Raw genomic sequence first — 9,332 nt, 5'->3', positions numbered from 1 at the left:
CGCGTTCGCCTGGCGCGCTCCCTCCCGCCGCGTGTGTCTGGCGCGCCGCGGAGGCCGGTGCCTGCTGCCAGGCCTTTGATCCTGGCGGAGAGCCGCTTACCAGACACCGCCTCCGGGCAGTCCTTCCAGCCTGGATTGTGAGCCACGGAGGGAAAAAGCCAATAACCAGTAACTAGGACGGAGACGTAAAACTAAACGCCAATGGGGCCCAGTTACTGCTTCTGCGCCATTTAGCCTGAGAACATCTGCTCGGAGTGTCCCTGTGTTGAATCTGAAAATGTGGGCTCTTTGGAAAGCTGCCTTTGGTAGGAGCAATGCTTACGTCTCATCTTTAACTTTTCTTTTCTTTTTTTTTTTTTTTTCAGCAGGTATCTGTTGAGTTCCTGTTTTCTGGAAAAGATCGCGTTAGACACTGGACTAACAGATGAGAAGAAAGGACCCTCATTCTGAAGGACCTTAGAGTTCGATGAGGTGACAGCCGCTTAAATGGTTGAACAACACACCCTGAGATATATAACGAGCTGGAGACTTTCTTTTGCCTTTGAACACCCTTGTTCTTTGGGCTCTTTTGGCCTTTCCTTGGGCTGTTATTCCAAGAAAATACTGTTAGTACTGCATTCGAACTTTCTGTCTCTCAAGAACCCTCTCCTGACAACCATGACATTTCTGTCTTCCTGACAGGGTTAGGGGCCTCTTCCTTGGTAGTATATTTTCTTGATTTTGTACTGCCTCCTCTAGTCTAGACAGAGCTCTTGGAAGCAGAGGAAATGTAATTTTGGTCTTACATTCCCCAGTGCCTTTTGCTGATAAAAAGTTTTGCTTTGGACAAATGGATGTTTCCGGTCCTTTGTTTCTGCTCAGGAAACTCCCCTTATTCTCTTAAGTTACAATGTATTCCTCTCTTCTCGCCCTTGCATTCATTCTGCAAGGTGCCTGCTGAATGCCTGTTGTATTCCAGATACTATGCTGGGCTCTGATCGGGGAGTGGTAAACTCAAAGCAGTGTTTGCTCTTTTAGAGCTCACGGTCTCCTCAGAGGGACAGACACTCATCAAACACATAGATGTAAAATTACAATTGAGGTATGTGCTCCTGTACCTACTTTTGCTATGTAACAAACCATGGCAAAACCTAGTGGCTTACAGCAGTTCTTTAGCTAACTCATCAGCATTCTGTGAGTGGGCTGGGTGGTTCTTGTATTTTGGTTGGCTCAAGTGGGCTCTTTTATATCTTTCTGGTCATCTGTGGGTCCCGGTGACTGAATGAAGGAGGATGGTTTCACTAGGGGTGAGAAGGGGTGAGAAGGCCATCAGGAAGGGCAACAGAGGCAACATGTCAGTGACTACTTTTGCAGTACAGTACAGTAAGGAGAAGTGCATGGTGCCAAGATAGCATATACTTAATAGAGAAGTTTGGTTTGAGCTAGTTGGGAAAGTACTTCATGGAGAAAGTGACATTGGAACTGAGATCCAAAGATTGGGGAGGGGTTAACTAGGTGAAGAAGGATGGAAACCCAGTCCAGAGAGAGGGACAGTATAGGCAGAGTCCTTCCCTCCCACCCCCAACCCATTCCCATCTACCCTAATTTCCGTCTCGGAAAACAGAACTACCGTCCCACTGATTATTCAAGTCAAAAACCTAGGAATCACCCTTTCCTTTCCCCAGGCACACTGACAGTTTCCATCTATTCCACCTCCAAAACATATCCTGAATCATCCTTTTTCTTTTCTTCTGCATCACGGTAATCCAAGCTACTATCACCATTCCCTTTTACTGCAGCCCTCTTGTTGGTCTCTCCACAGCCACAGTTACACCTGGCAATGCAAAATAAAAAATGTAGATCAGATCCTGTCAACCTTTCAAAGCCTCTGCTGAATCACCTGAATGTTTACGTCTCCCCAAAATTCATATGTTGAAAGCCTAGCCGCTAATGTGACAATATTACGAGTTGGGGCCTTAGGGGTACTTTATTAGTGCTCTTTACAAAAGAGACTGCAGAGAGCTCCATAGCTCTTTTTGCCTTGTTAACTGAGACAAAGGCTATCAGGAGGGAACAGGCTCTCACCGGACACCGAATCAGCTAGCGCCTTCAAAACTGTGAGAAGTAAAAAGTTATGGATTGGTTTGTTTTTATAAGCTACCCAGTTTACAATAGTGTTTTGTGTTTTTTTGTTTTGTTTTCTTTGCTATAGCAGCTTAAATAGATTAAGACAGACTCCCACTACGCTTAAAATCAAATTTTAAATCTTTATTCTGGCTATAAAGCCTTTATCTCATTCTTGCCTACACATCATCTTTCACTGCCCCACTGTTAGAGGTACAATATCTTTCCTTCTGTTCCTAGCATATCCAGCTCTTCTTTCTTTCTTTCTTTCTTTCTTTATTTTTGGATTTTATTTATTTATTTGAGAGACACAGAGATAGTGACAGAGATAGCAACGAGTCCGGTGAAGAGAAGGAAGCAGGCTCCCCGCTAAGCACGGAGCCCTGTGCGGGACTCCATCGGGCCATGGGATCATGACCTGAGCTGAAGGCAGATGCTCAACCCGCTGAGCCACCCAGGCACCCTTAAGCTCATTTTGGAACCAGTTTTGTGTTTGTTATTTTCTCTGCGGAGAACACTCTTCCCTGCGATCTTCACATGGCTGTCCCCTTCTTACCACATGGATTCTGTAGGCACGGAGTGAGGTTTTCTCTGGTCACTCTGTTATACCATATCACTCTGTTTTGTTTCCTTTGAAGCACAGGTCACTCCCTGAAGTTAACCTGTTTGTTTATAGGCTATTTTTGTCTCCGTGACTAGAATATATTCTGCATGAAAATAGGCACTTTGCTATCTTGTTCACATTGTATTCTCCACAGTACCAAAGTCCTTTATTCACAGGAGGAGCTCAGTAATTCGTTGAATTTACCGAAGAAAAAAATGAGTGAAACCCCCCAACAGCAAGAGCATGGTGTGTTTGAGGAAATGGAATAAAATCAATGAAGCTGGAGTGGAGGTGGTGGGATCAAGATATGTGATGTCGTTGGAGAGGTACAGAGAGGTCAGCTCACGTAAGGCATTTTTAGCCATGCTAAGGATTTCATCCTTGCTTCAGAGAAACAGAACCAATAGTGTATAGGTATATATATTCTAAATATAGTGTGTGTATAAATATGTGGGTTTTTTTTTAAGATTTTATTTATTTATTTGACAGAGAGAAATCACAAGCAGGCAGAGAGGCAGGCAGAGAGAGAGAGGAGGAAGCAGGCTCCCTGCTGAGCAGAGAGCCCGATGCCAGACTCGATCCCAGGACCCTGAGATCATGACCTGAGCCGAAGGCAGCGGCTTAACCCATTGAGCCACCCAGGCGCCCCTAAATATGTGTTTTTATTATCTATCTGTATGGTTTACTGTAAGGAACTGGCGCATGTGATAATGGAGGCTAAGTCCCAAGATATGCAGTCAGCAAGCTGGAGACCCCAGAGGGCTGATGGTATGAATTCCAATCCAAAAGCTGTTAGACAGGAAACTCCAAGAAGAGCTGGTATATTTCTAGCTGAGTCAAAAGGCTGGAAAAAAAGCCATATACCAGTTTAAGCAGCCAAGTGGGAAATATTCCTTCTCAGCTTGTTTGTTCCTAGTCAGGTCTTTGATTGATTGGATGAGGCTTATCTACATTCAGGAGGACAATCTGTTTTACTCAGTCTATCAATTCAAATGTTAATCTCATTCTGAACTGTCCTCAAAAACATGCCCAGCATAATGTTTGGCCAAAAGTCTGGGCATCCTGTGGCCCAGTCAAGTTGAGGCAAATTAAGGATCACAGTCCTTATCTTAGCATTGATGTAAAGGTATTTATATGTTATAGCAACCACTGTTTATTCATTAGGTAACTTTTAAATCATTTAGCAAATGCCTCACGTAAAAATTTTTAACAAATATGTATATGTTCAGCCTCCACCCAGCATATGGAATAACTATGTTCTAGGAACCCTTCTCCTGAGCTCCAGGCCCTTTGGTCTCACTTTCTTGTTAACAGACATTTCAAAACATGTATCAACATAATTGTTTTTAAATCTTTTCACTACTTGGAGGCACTTTTGAATAGGCTATACTTTCTCCTGGTACACATCATGCTATAGAAGAGAAGCTGGGGGCCTGAGAAGACCAAGGGCTTTGGCCATAGTTACATAATAAAATTGTAAAGAAAAAAATAAAATCGTAGAGAAGCTGGAATTAAGTCCTTTGTCTTCTCTTTCCAGCATTCTTTCCACTGTGCCAAGATTGGTCTCTCTAGAAATCGATCTTTCACACACACACATTTTTTTCAAAGTTCTTAAATGGAAACATTACATCAATTAGTTTAAGTAGCCAATGAACGACATTCCATATATGGAATAAGGAGGGTGTATGTCAGTGATTAGTACGTCAGAGGTATAGCATTCCAAAATCTCTGGAATTACTGTTTCAAGCTATAAGAAGTATAACCTGCCTTTTCACTGACTTTTCTTAGACTATTACATATATGTATCTTCATAGTGAAAATAGCACAATCTTAGTTTGCATAACATTGAATGAATGCCAGTTTATTGAGGTTGCTTTAAGAAAGGTCCAGTGGAGGCAAAGAGTGACATTCACTTCATCTATTCAGCACTGTTTGCTGAGAACTTGTCATGTACCAGGATTTACCATTCTTCAACCCAAGTGCCCTGTGTAAGGTGGAAGGAGACAGCCTGACACGTAACTGGATCTGTTACTGAGGTGATAATACAGTTTGAATTAGATTATTTTATATGTCATTTTTTAATGTGAGCATCCACTTTTAATAAAATATATTTGTCAGGGAGTGAGAGAGAGCGCGCAAGCAGGGGGAGCAGCAGGAGGAGGTAAGCTCCCCGCTGACAAGGAACCTGATGCAGGACATCCCAGGACCCTGGGATCATGGCCCAAACCAAAGACAGACACTTAACCGACTAAGCCACCTAGGCATCTTATTCTTTTCTTAATCTTAGCTCTTTCCACTTTGTGAATAACCATAATGTAGTGCATTTATAGGCCATTGTTTATGCCAAAACAATGTAACTTTAGATATAGTTGTTCTGTATTAGATAGTGCCGCTTCCAGTCACTGAACGGGAGAAGAATTGGGCACAAACAAGTCCGCTGCAAGAGAAAGGGAGCAGTGGACAATAGAAACGACTGCTGCACCAAGCAACTCCTCAGTCTCACTTTTATTAGATAGAAACAACCAACAGAAGAGTCGATGAAGCTCAAACATTAGTCACATGTCTGTGGACAAACAAGAAGGGGGGGTAAAGTTTATAGTTAAACAAGCATATTTTCAAAGGACATATCTAACTAACAGGTGCTTTTGGGAGGAGAAAGGAGAGACAATGGAAAAGAGAAGCAGGCGACATTCCACCCTGAGCTAGCCCCGGGCATCCCCAGCTGCTCAGCTTCAAGGTCGTATATCGTCCTTTCCCCCAAAGACCTGTTGCCGGTGTATGTTTTTCTTAAGGCCGTATCTAAATGTGCTTGGCGACTAGTAAAATCATCCAGGGGTTCTAGTTTAAGTAATACATTGTTCTGAGGGGCAGTTACATCTCCCCCTTTCTGTTTGTGAAGAAGTAGAAAAGTTGGTTTTGCAGCTTCTTGATTCTTCAGTTATCGGAGGGATTTTCGCATGCATCTAAGGACTAAGCATAAAAAGATTATCGCAGTAAGAATCATTCCACCTGTAATGCGAGACCAGTTTGTTCGATCCCAGTGAAAGGGTTTAAATCAGACAGAGTATCGTTAATTCTCTGAGTAAAACTCCCTCTTGGAACTGATTGTAATTATGAGTGAGTAATACTTAGAATAGTATCTTGAAGTTGTCTAATATCTAAAGTTAGATTATCACCATAATGGTTAGTAATATGCCGGCGAATTTTGCTCCAAGATATTTGATTCATTATAGGCATGGGGAGTAACACAGAAAGAAACAACATTCCAGTCACATAACATATGAAGTCTAAGCTTTATATTTTTAAGATAATCTCATATAGATCATGGCTGTTCCTAAATCAGAGATACTTTCATCTAATTTTTGATCTATGATCATTTGTTGATTCCAAGCCTTGCTAGCATTCTTGTGCCACTTCTGTACAAATTGTGTAGTTTGTACAGTTTGATGCAAGGCTATTCCCGCAGTGGTAGCTGTAGCAGTAATGCCTATAATTCCTAAAGTAGCTGTTACAAGCAACCCAAGAAATCTTTTCGTTCTATGGACCCAGTCCTTCAAAACTGTTAAAAGTGTATGTATATCTGGAGAGATTTCCCCAAACACGTTGGTGTTTCTTTCACCGGTAACCAAATGCCTATTCTTCTAGCTATGAGAATGATAGAATTGTCTGTATAAACATTCACATCTACACAGGTGAACATTTTACATTTGAGACAGTTTATTTCTCTATTGCTATGATCAAAAGTCATTTTTCCAATAACAAAAACATAGGAATCTCTAACACAAGCTTTTACTCATTCTTTATCCATTAGGAAAAGAGAAAATGCATAGCCATTAGATGATGATCATAAGAGCAGTTCCAAACTCTTATGTGATTTAAAGCAGTGGTGACCTTCCATAAATTCTTTTGTCTTTTTAATTAACAAAAGGGGAAGGCATAGAAAGTCCTTGCCCAAGCCAGAACAGAGGTGCATCTCCTGAGGTTAAGGTTTGTGGTAAGAGGAGATCATCAAAAACTTGCCATTTTAAATTTCAATGAGAGGAGCAGGGTCTCCCAGTGCAATTGGTGACTGCCATTCCCTTAGGGGAACAGTCCTATACAATTCCATAGGAATCATTAATAACAATACTGGGGTGAGAAGCTCGACAATCCTCCCATAAAGGACGAATTCCCTCATCAGACCATATTTGTGTTAGTTTGCATTTGGGAATAGGGGGTGCTGCTGTGTTATAACTAGGACCCCGATATTCATTGGCTAGGAATCCTTTAGTAGAGAGTAAATGTAACTGAACTTTAGTCAGATAAGAATCAGTAGGAAAGTCCACCAACCAACCATCTCTGATCATCAGGGATAAGACAACTAGAATGATTGCCGATACATCTTGGTCTATTTTGATATCCTAAGGTAAGATTAATTATTTGTGCCCTCCTCTAAGGGCAATAGCGGCAATCTAGGATCCAGAATTCCAGGTACCCATTTTGAGGCATTTAAATAAATTGGTATTATATCTTCTCCCCACTCTACTGGATGGGGCAGAGGAGGATTGGGTATGTAAGCCCAGTAAGTAAAGTTATGTATTTGTGCATAACATCCAGGAAGACTTACAGCTACCATGATGAGAGCCATCATAGTTACTGCCATGTTGTTAGGCGTGAAAGGACCCTGCTCATTCTCCAGAACTACTTCTGCTTTCTTGGTCAGCTTCTTTATCTGGCCCCAAGTTGGGATCTTTGCTCTCTCTATCCCAGGTATCAGGACTCGAGTGTTCTTTAAGGTGAGACCCTTGAAGCTGATGATCGGTGGTGGGACCGGTTTGAATCCAAATTTTTTCCTCTCACTCATGATGAACCTTTACGAAATTAGAGGGCACCCATACTGACTCGATGGCCTCGTTGGGTAGTACACACGCATATCCCTTTCCCCAGGTAATTAAGTTACCAGGGGGCCATTGATTAGAAGTAATATTTCTCCACCAGATTGGAGGATATATTTTGTCTGGTTTTTGTTTACTAAAATGTCTGTCACTGCAGTGTTTTTATCATCACGATTCAAAAAATCAAGAGTAAATAAAAGTTGTGCTAATACCTCTTGAGGAGGACCTTGTATTTTTTTTATGAAGCTGTAATTTTAATATTTGATTAGCCCATTCTACAATTCCTTGACCTTGAAGATTATATGGGATGCCAGTGAAATGTTTAATATTCCATAAATTAAAAAAGGATTGTAACTTACTGGAAACATAAGCAGGTGCATTATCAGTTTTTATGGCTTTAGGCATTCCCATAACTGTTACAAGCAGAGTGGAGATGTCTGGTAACATGCGCAGCAGTTTCTCCTGTTTGAGCTGTAGCCCAAATGAAGCAAGAATGTGTGTCTCTAGTGACATGAACAAAAGGTTGTTTCCCAAATGAAGGGATGTGAGTAAGTAACATCCACCTGTCATATCTCATTGGCTGTTATGCCTCGTGGGTTGATACCTGCTGGCTGTGTAGGCAGATGCACATGAAGGGCAGGAGTGAACAACAGAATTTGCTTGTTCCTTAGTAATAGAAAAATTTGTGCCGAAGTCCTTTTTGGTTAAAATATGCAAGAGAGTGAAAATCGGAGGCTTCCTGAAAAGCTGAGAAAATAAGAGAATTAGCTATTTTGTTACCTCTAGTTAATGGCCCAGGAAGGCCAGTGTGACTTCGGATATGAATAGCATAGAAAGGAACAGAACACTGATGAATGAGGGATTGTAAATGATGAAATAATGAATGGAGGGAGACATCAGAAGTAGAAATAGTAACAGTTTCAATATGCTGTAAAACATATACTGTATACAAAGAATCAGATAACAGATCAAATGCAGAATGTACATCTTGAAACAATGCAATAACCACCATTAATTCTGATTTTTGTGCTGAGAGACCGGTAGTAGATAGGACCTTCGAAGTAGGACCATAATAACAAGCTTTACCTTTGACAGAGCCATCAGAAAAGTAAGTAGGGCATCTGTTATTGGATTTTTAGAAGTAATTTTAGGAAGGACAAAAGCAGTATGTTTTAAAAAGGAAACAACAGGTAAAGAGGGATAATGAGAAGTGTTTCCAGTAAAGCCACTAAGGGCAATTTGCCAATTTAAATTATTTTGGAATGCCATTTCAATTTGTGTCTTATTTAAAGGCAGAACAATAACCTGCGGATCATACCGCTGTATTTTCTGAATTCTTTTTCTTCCTAATTGAATAATACTGCCAAGATGGTCTATATAAGTAGAGAGTGTTTTAACAGTATTATTTGGGAGAAAAATCCATTCTATAATTAATTTTTTCTGAATAACCCAGTGGGTGTATGTGGGGTATGAAAAATGAGAAGATCTAACGGTATCTCAGGTTGGACTCTATCCGTTTGCATTGAATGAATCTGGCTTTCAACAAATTGTAATTCTTTTAAGGCCTCTTTTGATAGGGTCCTAGGGCTGTTTAAATTAGGATCTCCCTTTAAAGAGGCAAATAGGTGCTGTAAAGCCTAAGTGGGAATTCCAATTTTAGGTCTTATCCAATTAATGTCTCCCAATAATTTTTGCAAATCGTTCCAGGTTGTAATTTTATCTCTACGGATTTGAACTTTTTGTGGTTTAAC

Source organism: Mustela erminea, chromosome 16 (genome assembly GCF_009829155.1).
Source record: "Mustela erminea isolate mMusErm1 chromosome 16, mMusErm1.Pri, whole genome shotgun sequence".
Taxonomy (NCBI): domain Eukaryota; kingdom Metazoa; phylum Chordata; class Mammalia; order Carnivora; family Mustelidae; genus Mustela; species Mustela erminea.
The sequence above is the reverse complement of the archived record's forward strand: the minus strand, read 5'-3'. Positions refer to the sequence as shown.